Here is a 20,981-nt window from a genome sequence, read left to right as displayed (position 1 = left end):
GTAAACCATTAAATTTTTTCTTCAAAAGTTCTATCTGATTAGAGAGCATAGTAACTGAATCGACATTAAACACGCCGGCTGCTTTCGTTGGTTTTGTCCTCATGACTTGCCATTGATAATTATTCAATGACATCTCTTCTATAAATTCATAAGCCTCTTCAGGTGTCTTATTATTAATAGTCCCACCAGCAGCTGTGTCAATCATCTGTCTAGTCGAAGGATTTAGGCTGTTGTGAAAAGGTTGACCCTGTAGCCAAAGTGGTAGCCCATGGTGAGGGCACCTTCTCAATAGATCCTTGTATCTCTCCCATGCATCATAGAGTGTTTCTAAATCCATCTGCACAAAAGAAGAAATATCATTCCTTAATTTAGCTATTTTAGCCGGCAGGAAATATTTAAGCAAAAACTTTTTAGTCATTTGTTCCCAAGTGGCGATTGATCCTCGTGGTAACAAGTTCAACCACTGTTTAGCCTTATTCCTCAATGAAAAGGGAAATAACAGAAGGCGAATGGCATCGTCAGAAGCGCCATTGATCTTAAAGGTATCGCAGAATTATAGAAAGTTTGCGAAATGAGTGTTTGGATCCTCATCCTGCAAACCATCAAACTGAACAAACTATTGTATCATTTGAATTGTGTTAGGTTTTTGTTCAAAATTATTTGTAGCAATAGCAGGTTTAACTATACTCGATTCAGCTCCTGTTAAACTAGGTTTAGCATAATCATACATAGTACGAGGTGCAGGATCCTGATTTATTGGGTTCACAACAGCCACAGGAGGTAGCAGATTATTATGATTATCAAGCATCTCCTCGATTTTGGGTTGAATATCGTCTTCTTAGCCTTCCTCTATGTATCGTAGGCTTTGCCTTATCTCTCTTCGGTTTCTGCGAGTTGTGCTTTCGATCTCACTGTCAGAAAGTAGAGGTCCTGACGGGTTTCTTCTAGTCATAAACTATAAAAACCTGCTAGAAGTAAATAAAAGAAAATTTAGTTATATAAACAAAATTAAAATTAAATTAAATTGCAATAAAATAAATGGCTAAAGCAATAAAAATTAAGTGTTCCTAATATCTTAGTTCCCCAGCAACAACTCTAAAAACTTGATGGTTGTGAAACTAACTAATAATTCAACTTAAGTCAAGCGCACCTATCGAACAATAGTATAGTTATGGTGAGACCGGAATATCGTATCCACGAGGACTAAAAGTACTAGTAATTACTCTCTTTTTATTATCTAGCCTAAAAATTTAAGAGTGTTTTTTAAAATAAACTAATTTTCTAATTTATCTAAGATCACAAAAGAGGCGAAAGTTGGAAAATACTTTAGGAAAACCAATTGAGAAGACAATACCCAAGAAAGAATCCACCTAGACTTCACTTATTACCTTTGACTTAGACGATTTATTCACTTGAATTATTATGTAGAAATCCCTAATTTATGTTAATATCTCTCTCGAGACTAAGAACAATTGACTCTAGGTTGATTAATTGAAATATCTTTCTAATTAAAACCCTTATTGTCGCATTAACTCGATCTATGGATTCCCTTATTAGATTTGACTCTAATCCGCCAGATTTATGTCGTCCTATCTCTAGGATTGCATTCAACTCCGCTTAATTATGACTGATCTACTCTTAAACATGGACTTTTGCTCCACTGAATAAGCATATCAAAAACCTAGGTTAATATCCTAAAATATTAAAGCAAGAATTAAAACTCATAATTAAGAATAAGAACAAGTATTTATCATATAAATTAAAACATAATAATATTCGTCATAGGGTTCATCTCCCTTAAGTATTTAGGGAGTTGATTTCAAAATAATAGTGGAAAACATCTCAAAGTTTAAAAAACAACAAAACATAAAGAAACCCAAGAACTTCTAGGAAATTGGATGGAAATCTTTAGTTTTGATGTAGATCCTGGCTCCGAGGTGATTCCGATGGCTAGTCGCGAGTATTTTCTGCCTCCAACTCTGTTGTCCCTCTCATCCTCTTCTAGGGTCTTTATATAGACTTTTGAATGCCAAAATTAGCCCAAAATAAGCCTTTTCCGAGTAGAACTAGACTTGGGCTCGACAGGGACACGACCATATGCCACGCCCGTATGAAGATGCTCAGGCCGTGTGCAATTCTGACTTGGATTAATGTCGACACAGCCATGACATACGGGTGTGTGGTCTACCCGTGTGTCATACACGGGCATGTAGATTACCCGTGTGGAACTAGCTAGGCCGTGTGAAACATTGATTTAGGCCCAATTTGTCCGTTTTTGGCCCGTTTCTCGCTCTTTTTGTTATCCTAAGCTTGTCTGAGTATAACACATGAATTTAAAGGATTAGGAGTATCGAATTTAATAAAATCAAGGAAAAAATCATCCATAAATATGCCAAGCATGGGGTAAAAATATGTATATATTAAGGTTTATCATTTGACTATGCTAAGCCCACTCTGATTAGGACTAAATCGAGTATCGTTGCACCGAATATTGCTCTAAACAATTTTGAGCCAAAACCAAACACAATTCAAATGGTACAACAGAATGTTCAATTTGATGGGTTACAAGATGAAGATCCGAATGCTCATTTGGCTAACTTTCTAGAAATTTGTGACATATTCAAGATTAATGGTGTTATTGATGATGTTATACGCTTACAGTTTTTCCCATTCTATTTAAGGAGGAAGGAAAAACAATGGTTGAATTCACTTACATGGAGCTCTATCATGACTTGGGATCAATTAACTGAGAATGTGACACCCCTAACCCGAATCCATCGTCGAAACAGGGTTACGGAGCATTACCGGAGTTTACAAATCAAACAGACAGAAAATGCAAACATTTCATATTATATTTCATTCATGTAAAAAACCAATCATAATCATATATCATTTCCCTTATACGAGCCCTCGAGCCCCAAATTACACATCATAAACAAATTAGGACTAATTCGGAAACTCAAAATTTTTTTTGAAAAACATTTAATATTTTTTACACTACAGGGGTCACAAGGTCAAGAGACACACCCGTGTCTAAGGCCATGTAACTCACTGATTTGCATTCGTTTAAAAGATATAGGGGACATACGACCGTGTCACCTAGCCGTGTGTCACACACGACTAAGACACACGTCCGTGTCTCTGCCCGTGTGGATGAAAATAAGCCATTTTACAGACCATATTTCTCACCCAATTTAGTGTCAACCTACAATTAACTTTGTGCATATCTACAAGCCATAATTAGATATCCAAAACAAGTCAAAATCAAGCTTTAAACATTTAATCTTGTCACTTACTATCAATATGCTTTTAGGCACCTCAAATATCATATTTTAATAGGTATATTCATATATTCAATATATTCATATGTATAACTAACTTATATGCATCTTTGTACCAAAATTTTGCCAAGCTGATTTTCATTATTTCTAACTAAGTCACTTACTTATCAAAACTTACCATTTGATGCCAAAATGTATTTCAAATACTAACATATTTAGTTATATATACCTTACATATCAAGGTACTGATTCATGATAAATTCATTGCATCCCAAAACACATGTATATAAATGCACTTTTATCTAACATTTTACCTTTCACCATACAACCATAAACCAAACCACACATCAAACATATAAGACAAATATGCACCAAATCAATGCGTGCCAAAACACAAGCCAAATAAGTGGCTAATATTAACATAACTCATATAGGCCAACATTAACCAGAATACTTATACATGTCATTATATCCAAATCAAAACATTTGAAAGTACTGATAGAACTGATAGATAGTGTGATATAAATTCGACAAGCTTCCAACCTAATCGAGCTTCCAATAATTTGAAAAGTAAAAGAAAATAACTACGTAAGCAACGGATTCTTAGTAAGCTCGTATAAACTTGAATGATATCAATCCATTTCAAATATAAAATTTATACATATAAAAAATAATTCAATATTGATCCTAAAATACTCATGAAGCTATATTCATTAATTCACAAGGTGAATAAATTCACATTATCACTTATACATATTATCCCAAGCTTAGTAGGATTTTATATAACTTTAACTCTTCTGAATTTCTTTATTTTCATTTGCATTTCTTTAGTTTCCACACTTATTTCATATGCCTGACACACAAGTCAAAATCATATCTTTCAACCATGGTCACAAGTTAGTGCATTTAACCAAAGTTTTTTTATTTTTTTTGAATTGATCACATGATAAGTCATTTCATAAGAAATTACATAATTTAAACCTTACCACTCTTTCATGAGCATTAGCATATTTTCACTTAAATATTTATCATTTCAATGCATCATATAAATAAACATATTACAATTCAACCAATAGCTTTGTAACAACCCATTTTTAGTTAAATCGGAACAGTGGTTTTGGGACCACAAACCCAAGGTCAAAATAATTATTTTATTATTATTTTAATGTTTACAGCATGATAGTATGATTGTGTGAAAAATTTGTTATGTGGTAATTAGACCATTTATGTTGATAGTAGATGTACATGGCTTGGTATAAGTGAATTTAAATGTTTTTAAAGGTTATAATAGTAATTGAGTAATTTATGTTAAAATAAATAAAATCAAAACATTTTATCATCTTTTAGTTTCTTCTCCAACCGAAATAATAGGGCAAACTCCATTGTTGAACACTCAACATTTGGCCAAGCTTATTTGTGCAATTGGTGAGTGATTTTTGTCCCGTTTTAATGATTTATATGTTTTTGAGATCGTTGCAACCTAATCTAGCTAGCTCGGGGACTATTTTGCAAAACTGTTGATAGCTCGAGAGTGAGCATTATATATGATATGAGATTGAGATAGCTTTGGCTATATATGTGGCACTTAGGGTGCAGGTTTCCTGGGTATCCGATAGTATTCTGAATGGTTCAACAGGTATATGAAAGATATGGATGAGTATGAGATTGATACAAGATGATACTGTAACGCTCGATTTAGACCCTAGTAGAAACAGTAGTTTCAGGACCACAAATTCGAGTCCAAAAAATATTTTAATATTATTTTCTGTGCTTAAAGTATGTGAATTGATATATGTGAAAGTTTCGTACGAAAATTTTGTCGTTTGTGTGCTCATTTTGCAAAAAGGACTTAATCGCGTAAAATGCAAAAGTGACATACTAGTTGTTTAAAGTGCTTATAAGCTATGATTTATTAAATGAGAAGTCCTTATGTAGAAATTGGACCATGGATAGTGGAAATGGACAATAATGGCCATTAAATTGATGATTTTGATGTTATTTTATTAAGGTTATTTTAGTAATTATTTAATTAATGCTTAATAAATAAAACCAAAATTAATTTTTGGTTCATCTTCTTCATTAAATGACCGAATATCACAATGAAAAATAAGTTTTGAATGCTCAAAATAGTTCGAAACTTTGGGGGAGCAATTGTAAGTCTATTTTGACCTGGTTTTTAGTAATTTTTACATTTTTGAGATCGTTGCTTCATAAATTAGCTAGCCCATGCTTTAATTTTCAGAATTGATGAAGAATTTGTGATTTTCCATTTTTTATAGCTTGAGGTTTTTGTGTTTGATGATGAAAAATAAATACGTGTTAATAGATTTTCATATTTAATTATTTGATTTTTAGTAAAAATGTCTGTTTAGATTAAATTGTAAATTTTATAAATTGAGGGGTCAAAATGTGAAATAAATGAAAGAAATGGGCTGCTAGGGACCTTAGTGAAATTCTGCCAAGCATGGGTGTGGTCAAATTTTGAATATTTTGTGTTTTGTGAAATAGAGACTAAATTACAAAAATGTAAAATTTTTTGGGCTAAAATGCAAAATGCCCATTTATGTGTTCTTGGATGAAATTGAACGAATCTTTGAATAAGTAAGTTAATTTTGATATTAATTAGATTGGCAAAAACAGAATTCGGATCTAGATCGAGGGAAAGTCAAAGTATCGGATTAGTCGATTTAATTTGTTGTTAATGCGAACGAGGTAAGTTTGTATTTTAATAGACGTTACGAAATTATGTTATAAAGGCAAATTATTTGTGTGAATGAATTCAATGCCGAATGGTAATGTAAATATATATGTATTTTGTAACACCCCGAATTTGGGCCTAGAAGTATTGGGCCTTGAGTGTGGGTCCGTAAGGAGGTTGTATATAGGTATTTAATTGTGCAATGAAATAACACAATTAAATGTCTGCTTTGGTGGTTAATGGCCCTAGGAAGTGTTAGAGAAATCTTGGGTTCAAACTTGGGCTTTAGCAAAAATTTTGGTATTAAGTGAAAAAAAAACCTGGATGCTTGGATGAGGGTTTTTAAATTATTGTGTTAAATAAATGACACAAGGAAGCTTGTAGTCTAGTGGTTGTGGCGTCATTAAGGTTGTATGGGAGCCTGGGTTGAAGCCTTGGCTCTTGCAATTTATTTTGGTTTTTTTAAGGGAACCTGGACTTTGGCCTTTAGACCTTATAATTAATTGGGGATAAAATATGACACAAAAAGCCTTGTGGCTTAGTGGCAAGTAGCGTGTGGAGCATCTGAGGGGAGGCATGGGTTCGAATCCCATGGCAAGCAAGGAGCATTTATTTTGCTAACAGGGGGCGGCAAGAGTTGGTGTTGAATTTAAACTCTGATGTTGGAGGGATCCCATATCGAGAAGCTAACATAAGAGTGGATGCGAAGCTGGCTTTAAATAGAGAGAACCATGAGGAGAGTAAAGGTACCTTTTCTTGGCTGACCCTTTCGTTGTATGGCGTGCTTGTTTGGGTTGGGCGTTGGCTAAGAGTGCTCGGAGCGTGGATTAACTCCAGTCTCCTATCAGGTGTGTATTTTCTCGCTACTCTAGCTGTAGGATGGCTACTTCGGGCCGAAAGGGGTCATGTGGGCCTAATGGGCCTACGGGCCCAATTGGATAAGTTGTTTGATTGTGTAGTAAATATTGGACTAGGCTAGGTGATCTCATATTTGTGGCTAGATTTGGGCTAAAAGGGCCACACGAGCGTGTGGGCTCATTTGGGCTGAGAATGGGCTTTAGGGCCATTCGTATTGTTATCCCTGTTTAGAATACTTTAGTTTACCAAATTACTGAAATGCCCTCAAATTGTAAAATTACCAAAGTACCCTCGATTTATAGAATTACCATTTTACCCTCGACTTACAGAATTACCATTTTACCCTCGATTTACAGAATTACTGTTTTACCCTCAATTTATAGAATTACTATTTTACCCTTGATTTACAGAATTACTGTTTTACCCTCGATTTACAAAATTACTAAAATACCCTTGGTTTACAAAATTACCAAAATACCCTCGATCAGTAAAATTACCAAAATACCCTAGTCTATAAAATTGCTAAAATACCCCTGGTTTGTAAAATTACCAAAATACCCATAGTTTGTAAAATTACCAAAATACCACTGGTTTGTGAAATTACCGAAATACCCTTAATTTGTAAAATTACCAAAATATCCCTGATTTACAAAGTTACAGAAATACCATTAACTTTCTAAAAATTATAGAAATACCATTGATTTACAAAATTACTGAAATACCCTTAGTTTGTAGATTTACCAAAACACCCTTGTAGGATGAAATGACTAAAATACCCCTATTAGGTAAAAAGACCGTAGAGCCCCTGTAAGGTAAAGTGACCGTAAAGCCCCTGTAGAGTAAAGTGACCGTAATACCCCTGTATGGTAAAATGACGAATATGCCTTTATGTTCCGTATGACTGATGTGCTTAGGATTTACATATATTGATATTGGATTAGTTAAGTTCGAGTGATAGGTGGTGGTTATCGTAGGTGATTGATTTTAGAAACGTTTCAACTTCAACCCATAACAGGTGTGTAATAACCCTCGCAGTAGCTTAGATTAGTATTCGCTGAAAAGCCGAAATGCTAAAATTCCGGCATTTCGGGAACTTGTGATTTTGCCTTTGCTTAAAGATGCGATAGATACGATATGATCAGTGTTTGGATCGATGGATCAGGTAAGAGCACAATTTTGTGCACGATGGTAAGTTGGGCCTCAATGGGCTGGAATCGGGCCCAATGGGCTTTCGGGCCCATTTGGGTAAAATTGGTAGAAAATGAAAACTTGTTAAATTGCGCATTAAGACTGGTAACACCATTATGGAAAATAGGCTAAATGGGCCTAGATGACTAAATCGGCTATGTAGGGCCCATTAGAGGTTTCTGGCCCAATAACTCGGTATCGCGAAAAATGGGCCAAAATCGTTATTTAAAACATATGAATGGTTAGTAACTAATAATGAACACGAAAAACCCTAGTATTTGGTAAAATTATAAAATTACGCTTATATTATGAAAATGACTGTTTTACGCTAGGTAAAAATGACCGTTATACCTCTAGGGTTTACTTATAATTTGATACATGGGATTTTGATATATATGATTGATATGATATGCTCATGATATGCATGATATGCACATGATATATATGATATGCACATGATGTATTCATAAATGCTTTGGGTTGGGTTTTTATATGGATGGAGGAAGTGCAAAAGAGCTTATGCCCCAGTTTATTGAAAAAGGGCTTATGCCCCAGTTTATTGAAAAGGGCTTATGCCCCAGTTTATTGAAAAGGGCTTATGCCCTAATTTACCGAAAATGGCTTTGCCCCAGTTATTAAAAGAGGCTAGGCCTCCAGTTATATGATAAAGTAGCTATGCTGACAGTGGAGAGTTTGGTTGGGTGGGTTGAGTTATTCCCCACATGGTGTGTTGGTTAGTACGGGTGGAGAGTAGCGGATGGTGGGTTGAGTAGTCTCCCCAAATGGGCTTGCATACATTCATTGATATTACATGTGATATTGAAATGGGCCTATGGGCCATACCGTTTACAGTAAAGGCTTCGGCCTAGTAATATGAAATATGAAAAGGCTTTGGCCCAGTATACGCTGAGATTGAAGTTGGGCTTAGGCCCAGCAGGCTGATATTGCTTTGGGCTTTGAAAGGGCCTTGTTACACATTGAGTTTCCAAACTCACCCCCTTTCCTTAACCTTGCAGGTGAGCCTTGATTTGGGGACTTAGAGCCGGAGGGGATTCAGAGTGGCCACAGTGATTGCTTTTGGGCTTTGAAACAAGTGACTGGTTTTCTTTAAGTTATCTTATTTACTATTTTATTTTCTTTGGGTTGTAATAAGGCCATTCTAACTTTATTTTCTTTTCTTTTCTGGGATTATTTTATTTTTAATAACTCTATACTGGTTGATATTAAATGGGATAGACTTAGGACACGTTTTCAAAATGACACTTGTTTTCCAAACAACACAACGTTACGAATATCCGATTTCTCAAAGATATCCACTTAAATAAATTTCAAATCGATATAACCAAGTGTGGCAATGGTTGTGGGCATGTCTAAGATTGGATCCATTTGAAGAGCTTGGTACTTAAACAGCCTTCACAGCTCACCTCCTCTGTTACGGATTCTTACCTAGTGCCCAGCTTCCATTCACTTTGTTAGCTTAACAAAAGTCGGTTTTTAACGCACTAAAACGAAACATGGGTTTTTAACTTCTATGTGGCACGTCAGATTCGGCCATAACGTCTGGGCCGGGTTTGGGGTGTTACATATTTTGAATAAGTTATATATGTCATTATGATATTAAATTATTCGAGTAGCAGAATATATGAATACGGGAAAGTATCGACAATGTGATGACATCTGAAAGCCCCATACGAACCATAGGAATAGTTAGGATACATATGTCATGACATAGGACTCCAATATGTGTTATTGTGTAAGACCACGTCTAGGACGTTGGCATCGATTTGATATTTACATGTAAGACTATGTCTGGGATATTGGCATCGTATATGATTTCATGTAAGACTCTATCTGAGACAGTGGCATCGATATTTGATTACATGTAAGACCACGTCTAGGATGTTGGCATTGTACGAGCTTTTCGAGCTATCCGAGTATCATTATTGATTCTGAACGGTTCAACGGGCATTCCGAGAAATAAATGATTAAGTGAATGACATTTCGATTCAAGTACGTTGAAATATATATGCAATGTTTGAAAATGAAAGGTAGGTATATGTGCAAAGAAATTTAGGTGATGTATATGGAAATGAGATGTGAATATGTGCCAATGAAACATGAACAAATGAATAAGATGTGATTTATAAAGTTGTATATGTGAAATTTTCAGATGCTATATGATTGAATGGTGAATTGAGTATAAATGATGATATGAGATTCATATGAGAAAGATATATGATTAAATATGTTATTTCCCATAATGTGCTCATTTGGCTATTTGAAAGTGTAAATTGAATGATATATGAGAATTGAATTGAATAAGCTTGTGAAAGCTAAAGTTAGTTAAGTGAGTAAGTATAATATTGAATGATGATAATTCAATATGAGAACATGTTATAAAATTTAGAAAAGTTGTGTAAGATAGCATATCATGCTTATGGCATTGTAGTGAAAGTATTTGTTATGTTAAGTTTATTAAGATATGAGCTTACTAAGCTTAAAAGCTTACTCTATATGTTTTTCCTATGTTTATAGAGTTTAAGAGATTTGCTTCTGTTGGAAGTCACAGGAGACCTTATCACACTATCCGGTTATCGCTTCGATAAAAAAAAGATTTAAGTTTTGGTAATGTGGCATGTATAGGCTAGTTTTGAGATGGTTCATTTTGATATGTGTATTTATATAGCCATGTGAAAATGGCTTAATTATGATGCTAATATTGTGTATATTTGGTTATGTATTGAGCTCATTTTGAAAAGTATAATACATGGGATGTATATATAGTGTAATTTGTTAGATGATTTAGCTTGAGCATTAAGGTGAAATATTGGATGTATTTTTGGCTTATGGTTCATATTCCTATAGGTAAAATGATGAGTATAACATTGATGATGCATTAATTATTTGAATACGGTTTGAAAAGGCAAATAATGTGATATGTTTAGAGATATATATATATGTATATGGCCAAGTGGAATGGTCATTTTGGTATGTTCATAGCTGTGAATTTGGTAATGTTTAGCATGTGATTTTAATATGCTTTGATATAGAGAATGAGCAGGAAATTGGTTGATGATATTATGAATTGATTGATATATGTTTGGAATTGAATGTCGCTGAAAATGTTGCATATATGATGGTTGATTTTGGAATTGTAGGGAGGACCAAATGGGTGACATATTGGCCTTGTAAATGGCCTATTTTTGCCCACACGAGCAGGGACACGGGCGTGTGTCTCTGCCATGTTGCTCGAGGGCCATTTCAAAATAAGCCTGGGCAGACCACACAGTCATACACATACGGGCGTGTTCCAGGCCGTGTGGCGAAGTTAGTTTCGACCACGGGTTAGACACACGGTTGTGTCTTGTCGCCATATGGATAAGTCAATATGTATGCCCTGTTTTGCCATGGCCTAGACACACAGGCGTGTCTAATGTCGTGTGAGGCACACGGTCAACTTACATGGCCGTGTGACCTTTGTAACTTAGAAAAATTGTTAAGTTTCGAAAAAATTTGTATGTGTTCGATTTAGTCCCAACCTTTTCCTAATGCATGTTTATGGTCTCATTCTAAGAAAGGGACTTAATGTTGATGTTTGACTATGATATGACGATAGATGACTTTTGATTGTGAAATGATTGAGAGATGTTTCGATATGTCTGATAATGCCTCTTAACCCTAGTTTGACGATGGATACGGGTTAGGGGTGTTACAGATACAGGTATGTATATGAACCATATAAGCTTTAAATTGAAGAAACTTGTGAAGTGATCGCGAAATTCGTAACAAGTAATAAATATTTATAATGAAGATCAAACCTAGACTAACTATTATCACGACGAAAAGACAAGCACACCTATTGAACAATAGTATAGTAATGGCAAGACTGGGATATCGTACCCAAGGTAACCAAAAGTACTAGTAATAACTATATTTTTATTATCTAGCCTAAGAACAAAAGGGTTTGTTTTAATTAACTAATTATTTAAACTAAGAATGCAAAGAGAAAAGAATTGGGGAATTGCTTTTGGGAAATCGATTGACTTGAGACAATACCTAAGGAAAAATCCACCTAGACTGTACTTGTTATTTTGGCTCCGAATTGGACGATTTATTCATTCAAATTGTTCCGTAGAGATCCCTAAGTTATGTTATTATCCCTATTCAAGACTAACAATGTCTAACCCCTAGATTGAATAACCGAGACTTTTCTCTAATTAACACTCTAGGGTTGCATTAACTCAATCTATGGATACCCTTATTAGGTTTCACCCTAATCCGACAAAATCTTGTCACCCTATTTCTAGGCGCGCAATCAAATCCGCTTAATTATGGAAAATGTACTCTTAGACAGTGTCTATTCCTCCTCTGAATAAGAGCGTGTCTTGAATCAGTATCCTGGGATATGAAAGCAAGAATTAAGAACACATAATTAAGAACAAGTTAAATATTTAACATACGATTCAGAAAATAATAACAATATTCGTCTTAGGTTTCATTCCCCTTAGGTATTTAGGGGATTTAGTTCATAACTAAATAAGAAAACATCTCAGAAGAATAAAGAATACAAAACATAAAGAAAACCCAAAACTCCTGAAGGGGAATTGAGAGAGATCTTCAGTCTTGATGATGAATCCAGCTTTTGAGATGGATCAATCGGCTTCCTTGGGGTAATTCCTTACCCCTCTTCTCTGTCCTTTCTTTTCTCCTCCTCTAGTGCATATTTATAGGCTTTGGAATGCCTAGAAACCCTCTAAAGTGGCCTTTCCGAATTGGACTTAACTTGGGCTTAGCAGGGATATGCCCTTGTGACACGGCTGTGTGACATGATTGCCAGGCTGTGTTCGATCCGTTAAATTGCACACGGTCATGTGGGTCAATGGCCAGGCCGTGTGAATCGTGAAAGCCTTGGTCAACACCCTCGAAAGACACGAGCTTGTGAGCTGTCCGTGTGGCAAGGCTTAGGCCATGTCATCTTCTCAATTTGGTCCACTTTGTCCCTTTTTGGCTCGTTTTTGGGTCTTTTTGACTCTTGGTGCTCTATTGAGTACAAAACATGAAATTAAAGCATTAGGAGCATTGAATTCACTAATTCTAATGAGAAATCATCTATAAAATGCATTAAACATGGGGTAAGAATATGTATAATTTATGGTTTATCAAATACCTCCACACTTAAGCATTTGCTTGTCCTCAAGCAAAATTCGGAACTTATAATCAGAATAAATCCTTCTTAACTTATAATTTCTATCAATAATATCTCAAATTAATCCATAGGTAATCATACATTGAGAATTTAACTTAAAAGAACATAAAAGTTTCAATCATTCCAAGTTGAGCATTTTATCCCGAAAATATATGTGTCTTCCCTCATCTAAGTAATTACCTTTAATTCAGAATATCACAGAGTTTTACACCCTCACTAAAGATTCACTCAAATCACTCAAGGTGTTTTAAGGACAATAAAGGAAGCACTCAATAGTCAATAATGGAAAGTCATTACCATAGGCTTGCATGAAAATCAAATCTCCACCACTTTAATTTTAAGATGATACATCAATAAAAAGGTCTTTAGAGGGTTGCAATGAGGCTTGGTTAGGGGGTGTGGTCACAAGCTGAAAGAAATGGTTAGAATCAAGATTGAATTGAAAAGTTTCCTAATTAGAAAAAACGTTAATCTTCACTTGCGTACAACAGAGCTTCTCTCAAAATATGAAATTATAGATATGCATACATAGTTGTGTGTTTTGTGTTTGTTTGTTTGTTTTATTTTTTTAAGAACAAGTTAAATAATATAGACTAAATATCAAGAACAAAACATAGCTAGACAATCCATTCAACTCAAATCTCGACAAAAATAGGGATTAATTTAGGGGATTTCAACAATAATGGGTTAAAGGTTAATATTAAGGGTAATACAAGAATTGGTTTGTTGGGCTCAAAGGGGTTTACTAGGTGTTAATTGTGGAGGTAGGCTTTTCATGGCATGAGTGGGTTAATCTTAAGTGCCTTAATCATTTTGATATATCAAATCAAATGGTGTGGTCTCGACATGCATAATCAAGCAAGTTCTAGAATAACAGTTCAATACTGACGCACTCAAAGCAATAATAAAAGTGAGCATGAAAGGATGAATAGATGCTCAAAAGGCTAAAAAATCTCACAAAAAATTATGGCTTTTTGATGTTTAGACTTGTGAATTCTAATTCAAAGTAATACCTAGACTTGGGGAAACAACCTATAATTTAATTTCTTAAAAAAAAATCAACTTATCATGCTTGATTCTCTAATGTCTTAAAGTTTAAATAATCAATGCATAAATCCCTATGTTTTAATTCGAGATATATCAATCAAAATCATAAATCAATTAAAATTTATCCTAAATATGATATGCGAGTTTTTCATGAGAACAAGGTGATTATTCAGGGATCTTTTTCTGATAGTGAAATAAATACCCCCCACACTTAAGATGTACATTGCCCTCAATGTACAATGATATATGTTAGAGAATAAAAATAAGACAGGGAGAGAAGTGAAACTTCCTGTATGATGAATTCCTCAAACTTAGAGTTTTGGAGAGTGATCAGTTTGAGAGTGGAGGAGGATACTCTGGTAGTCGTAGAGGTTCATTAGGCCATAAGTCCTGCGCCAATATCTAGTGGTAGCTATGGTTGTGGTCGAGCAAGACATGGCATCATGGAGAACCTTCCCCGGTGGAGTTGTAGTTCCTATGTGATGATGAGCTTAAGAGTTCTATATAAGTGTGATAAAATCAGGAACTTTTTAGAAGATATTAAGAAGTATAAGGATTCGAAAAGAAATAACCGAAATAAAGAATAAAAATAAAATTCTAACATCTAATAAAAATAATAGAAATAGTTTCAATAATAAGTAAAAATAGAAAGTAATAAATAAATATTTCTAAACATCTTCATCACTGGATGGTTCACGAGGCGGGACTGGCGATGAGATGGAAAGTTGCTGACAACTCTGTCGTAGAGTAGATCAATGTTGTCAAATTGTTGAAAACACTGAAGCTCGAATCGGGTGAGGTGCTTAGAGATGTTAGCATATGAAGCTGCCACATGAACTGGATGAGAGGGTAGTGGTGGCTGAGAATAGGGATTAGGGAGTGGAGAAGGGGAGATTTCAGCTAGGGCTTTGGAAAGGAAGAAAAAAAATGAACAGTGATTTGCTTATATAGGAGGGCCACACGGCTTAGGGCCACGCTCGTGTACTTATGAGGGTGAGCCCGTTTGTTTCGAATTTTGCAATTTTAGGTTGTGATTGGTTATTCTCCCATGCCCGTATGTCTTAGGCGTGTGTGGTACACGGCCATATCGTATGGCCATGCCTAGCTTTGTTCGCTTCTCCCACGCCCGTGTGTTGTGATAGCACGCCCGTGGATTGTTGTACATGGCTGAAGGGCACGGGCGTGTTGCCTGCCCGTGTCGAAGAAACAGAATCGAGCCTTGTCCCTGACACGCCCGTGGGTTTCTATCCCCACACCCGTGTTGTTCCTATCGAGTGCACCCACGGCCATGTCGCACGGCCGTGGGGATTTATCGTACCCCGTGTTTTGGGGAAATAATTTATCCTATTTTTGCAATGGCCGTATCGCACGGATGTGTTTCCCTACGTTTTGGGTACACGGCCTGAAGCACGACCGTCTTACCGGCCGTGTGATGCTGGGAACCTGTGCTTCAAATACTCTGTTAGTGACCTAAATGTTTAAAACTTGAATTTAAAATAATTTAAAATGGTTAGTACTCCGGTTGCCTCCCGAGAAGCGCTTGTTTATAGTCTAAGCTCGACTGTTACCTTGTTAGTATACTCAGGGCGGTTTGTGGAGTTGTAACTCCTCTTCATCGACTTTAAAATCCTCACCATTATAAAGTTTGAGATGTTGTCTGTTTACTTTGAAAGTACCATATGATGGGTGACTTACCTCTATCGTGCCATATGGATGAACAAATTGAATTACGAAGGGTCCTGACCATTGTAATTTTAGTTTCCCGGGAAACAATTTGAGTCTTAAGTTGTATAGTAAGACAAGATCTCCAACTTCAAATTGTTTCCGTTGCTTTAAACGAACATCATGGCGCCACTTTGTTGCTTCCTTGTATAGGCGTGAATTTTCGTATGCATTGGCTCGCCATTCATCTAGCTCGTTCAGCTGCATCAACCTGTTTTTTCCTGCAAGTTCGGGATCAAGGTTTAGAAATTTAATAGTCGAAAAAGCTTTATGATCTAGTTCAAATGGGAGATGACAACTTTTGCCATAAACAAGTCTGTAAGGTGATGTCCCTATAAGAGTCTTAAAAGCGGTTCTGTAAGCCCATAAGGCATCGTCTATTTTTGTTGCCCAGTCTTTTCTGTTTGATTCTACCATTTTTTCAAGGAACTGTTTGAGTTCTCGGTTTGCTATTTCAGCTTGTCCATTAGTTTGAGGATGGTATGGGGTGGCCGTTCTATGATGAACTCCGTATTTCTTGAGGGTTTTTTCAAATTGGGTATTACAAAAATGAGTGCCCCTGTCGCTGATAATTGCTCTAGGTGTTCCGAATCTCGAAAAGAGTTTTTTAAGGAAACGTACTACCACTCTAGCATCATTAGTAGGGAGAGCTTGAGCTTCTACCCATTTGGACATGTAGTCAACTGCTACTAAGATATATTTATTTCCAAATGAACTGGGGAATGGGCCCATGAAATCGATACCCCACACATCAAATATTTCACAAGAAAGCATATAGTTTTGAGGCATTTCATCATGTTTAGATATGTTACTTGTCCGTTGGCATTTGTCACATAAAGTAACATACCTGATAGCGTCTTTGAATAACGAAGGCCAATAAAAACCTGATTCAAGTATTTTGTGTACGGTCTTTGTTCCACTATAGTGTCCTCTGGTTGGCCCTGAGTGGCAGTGTTCCAATATTTTTGATATTTCTAATCCTGTAACGCATCTTCTGATGACTTGATCTGCATATCTACGAAACAGAAATGGATCGTCCCAAAAGTAGTTTTTTACATCATTAAAGAATCGCTTCATTTGCTGCTGTGTTAACCCTTGTGGGATAATGTTAGCAGCTAAAAAATTCGCGATGTCTGCAAACCAAGGCACCTCGGAGTCAGATATAGCGAAAAATTATTCTTCAAGGAACGAAACATTTATTTGCACGTCATCTAGTTCTCTGGTATTCGTTTTCTCGAGCCTGGACAGATGATCAGCCACTAGATTTTCAGCTCCTTTCTTGTCCTAAATTTCCAAGTCAAATTCCTGTAAAAGGAGAATCCATCGGATGAGTCGAGGTTTTGTATCGGTTTTAGTTAAAAGATAGCGAAGGGCTGAATGGTTAGTGTAAACAGCAACTTTAGACAATAAGAGATATGATCGAAATTTATCAAAAGCAAAAACCACAGCTAGCAACTCTTTTTCCGTGGTAGTATAGTTTTCTTGTGCAGCCGTTAAGGTTTTCCTGGCGTAATAGATAGGTTGAAAATGCTTATCTATTCGCTGTCCCAGTACTGCACCTATTGCAAAATCACTCGCATCACACATTAGTTCAAATGGCAAGTTCCAATCAGGTGCAATTATAATTGGAGCATTAATTAATTTATCCTTTAAAGTATTAAATGCTTCTAAACATTCCTGATCGAAGTTAAAAGGTATATATTTTTCTAGAAATTTAGTTAAAGGCTTAGCTATTTTAGAAAAATCCTTAATGAATCTTCTATAAAAATTAGCATGTCCTAAAAAGCTTCTAATAGCCTTAACTGAACTAGGATGTGGTAATTTCTCGATTGTTTCTACTTTAGATTTATCCACCTCAATCCTTTTACTAGAAATTTTATGCCCTAGTACAATATCTTCTTGAACCATGAAGTGGCATTTCTCCCAGTTAAGCACAAGGTTTGTTTCTTCACATCTTATTAAAACACGTTTTAAAATTTTAAGGCAGAGATGGAAAGAGTTACCGAATACCGAAAAATCATCCATGAAGACTTTCATGATATCTTCCACGAGTTCGTCGAATATAGCTATCATACAGCGCTGAAAAGTAGCAGGGGCATTACATAATCCAAAAGGCATTCTACGATAAGCGAACGTACCATATGGGCATGTGAATTTTGTCTTTTCTTAATCTTCAAGAGCTATTGGGATTTGGAAGTAACCAGAGAGTCCGTCTAGGAAGTAGTAATACATGTGTCCGGATAATCTTTCTAACATTTGGTCAATGAATGGCAAGGGAAAGTGATCTTTTCTTGTGGCGTCATTTAGTTTCCTGTAGTCTATGCAAACTTTCCATCCTGTAATCGTTCTTGTTGGGATTAGCTCATTCTTCTCATTGGTCACAATCGTCATGCCTCCTTTCTTGGGGACAACCTGCACTGGACTTACCCAAGAACTGTCAGAAATAGGATAAATAATTCCAGCATCTAGAAGTTTAATTACCTCGGCTTTTACAACTTCCTTCATGTTGGGGTTCAGACATCTTTGAGCTTGCACACATGGTTTGTATTCATCTTCCATTAAAATTTTGTGGGTACAAAAAGAAGGACTGATTCCTTTAATGTCAGAAATTTTCCATGCTATGGCCTTCTTATGTTCTTTTAATACTTGGATTAATTCTTCTTTCTCCTTGGGTTGCAAATTAGAAGCAATAATAACTGGTAATGTAGAATTATTTCCAAGGAATGCATATTCTAAATGGTTTGGTAATTGTTTAAGTTCCAGTTTGGGAGGCTCCTCAATCGAGGGTTTTTGCTTAAGTTCATCGTTGATCTTAATAACCTCGTATTCTACTTGTCTTGAAGGATGGTTATTAGGTTCCTTACCTATCTCCTTGTCTTGAGCTGGACACGGTTCTGTCGTCTCCTCTTGTACAATTTCCTGAAAAGAGTCTTGATTAATATGATCAATAGAGTTAATGAAATAACATGAATCATCTTGTTCCCTAGAGAATCTTATAGCATCATAAATTTTAAAGATTATTTCCTCGTCACCTACTCTGAGTACCAATTTATCGTTACCCACGTCAATCACGACTCTAGTAGTGGCTAGGAATGGGTGCCCTAAAATTAAGGGTACTTCCACATCTTCATCTATGTCAAGCACAACAAAATCAATAGGGAATATAAATTTATCTACTTTTATGAGTACGTCTTCTATAATACCCCTGGGATATTTAACAGATCTATCGGCTAATTGAATACTCATCCTAGTGGGTTTAGGTTCCCCAAGACCAAGCTGTTTGAACATTTTATAGGGCATCAAATTAATACTAGCGCCTAAATCAGCTAGTACTTTTTCAATATTCAGATTACCAATTAAGCAAGGGATAGTAAAACTTCATGGATCTTTTAGTTTGGTTGGGAGCTTATTTTGGAGTATGACGGAGCACTCCTCTTTGAGTTCTACTGTAGATAAGTCCTCAAACTTCCTTTTATTTGTTAAAAGCTCCTTTAAAAATTTTGCGTATGTAGGCATCTACGAGATAGCTTGAACAAAAGGTAAGTTGATATGTAATTGCTTAAAAAGTTCAAGAAACTTACCGAATTGTGCATCAATGCGATCTCTTTTTAATTTTGCTGGATATGGAACCGGTGGTGAATATTCCTCCGGTACTAGTTTGTCACTATTTTTGGGTTTTTCTTCCCTCCTTTCGCTTTCCACGGCTTCTTGTGCTAACTTTTTTTCAGATTCCGCTAACACTTTCCCACTCCTTAGTGTAACTGCTTTGACATGCTCTCTGGATTTGGTATTACTAAATAAATTTTCTGGTGGTCTTTCCGAGATTAGTTTAGACAGCTGGCTTATTTGAGTTTTGAGTCCTTGGATCAATGCTTATTGATTCTTAAGTGCTGTCTCGGTATTTTGGAAACGAGTTTCTGACACCGAGATGAATTTAGAAAGCATCTCTTCAAGGTTTGGTTTCTTCTCCTGTTGATAAGGTGGCTGTTGAAAACCCTGAGGATTTTGTGGCCTTTGATTTCCTTAACCACCCCTGGAGAAATTTGGGTGGTTCCTCCAACCTGTATTATAAGTATTACTGTATAGGTTATTTTGAGATCTAAAGTTATTATTACCCATATAGTTGACTTGTTCCTCTTCGGTTGTGGGATTGAAGGATTGATATTCTGTATGCACACCTCCTCCGCTTGAGTCACACCTCATTACTGGATATACATGCGTAGAACCAAGAAAACTATCAATCTTTTTATTGAGTTTGAGAGCATGGTGACTGAATCGATGTTATAGACACCGGCTGTTTTTGTTGGCTTTGTCCCCATAACTTGCCACTGATAGTTATTCAGTGACATCTCCTCTATAAATTCATATACATCTTTCGGTGTTTTATTGTTGATGGTTCCACCAGCAGCTGCATCAATCATTTGTCTTGTCGAGGGATTCACACCATTGTAGAACGTTTGAACTTGCAGACAAAGCGGTAACCTATGGTGAGGGCACCTTCTCAGTAAGTCCTTATATCTCTCCCATGCATCGTAAAGTGTTTCTAAATCCATCTGCACAAAAGAAGAGATATCATTACGCAATTTAGCCATTTTAGCCAGCGAAAAATATTTTAGTAAAAATTTCTCGGTCATTTGTTCCCAAGTAGTGGTAGACCCTCGTGGTAACAAGTTCAACCATTGTTTAGCTTTGTTTCTTAGTGAAAAGGGAAATAACTGAAGACAAATGGCATCATCAGAAACGCCATTGATTTTGAATGTATCGCAAAATTCAAGAAAATTTTCCAAGTGCGTGCTGGGATCCTCATCCTGCAAACCATCAAACTGAACAAACTACTGTATCATCTGAATTGTGTTAGGTTTTCGTTCGAAATTATTCGCAACAATAGCAAGTCTAACTATACTAGACTCAATTCCTATTAAAGAAGGTTTAGCATAATCATACGTAGTACGTGGAGCAGGATTTTGATTAGCTGCAATTA

At 35.9% G+C, this 20,981-nt stretch overlaps 2 non-coding genes across 2 annotated transcripts; both read left to right on the top strand.

Moving 5' to 3' along the window:
* The first annotated feature begins 263 nt into the window (after window positions 1-263).
* Window positions 264-370, top strand: LOC128295773 (small nucleolar RNA R71). Its single transcript, XR_008286324.1, has one exon. It is a non-coding gene; the product is annotated as a small nucleolar RNA R71 (small nucleolar RNA).
* Window positions 371-20,479: 20,109 nt separating this feature from the next.
* Window positions 20,480-20,586, top strand: LOC128296000 (small nucleolar RNA R71). Its single transcript, XR_008286548.1, has one exon. It is a non-coding gene; the product is annotated as a small nucleolar RNA R71 (small nucleolar RNA).
* Window positions 20,587-20,981: the final 395 nt, after the last annotated feature.

Source organism: Gossypium arboreum, chromosome 7 (genome assembly GCF_025698485.1).
Source record: "Gossypium arboreum isolate Shixiya-1 chromosome 7, ASM2569848v2, whole genome shotgun sequence".
NCBI classification, from domain to species: Eukaryota; Viridiplantae; Streptophyta; class Magnoliopsida; order Malvales; family Malvaceae; genus Gossypium; species Gossypium arboreum.
The sequence above is the reverse complement of the archived record's forward strand: the minus strand, read 5'-3'. Positions and strand labels throughout refer to the sequence as shown.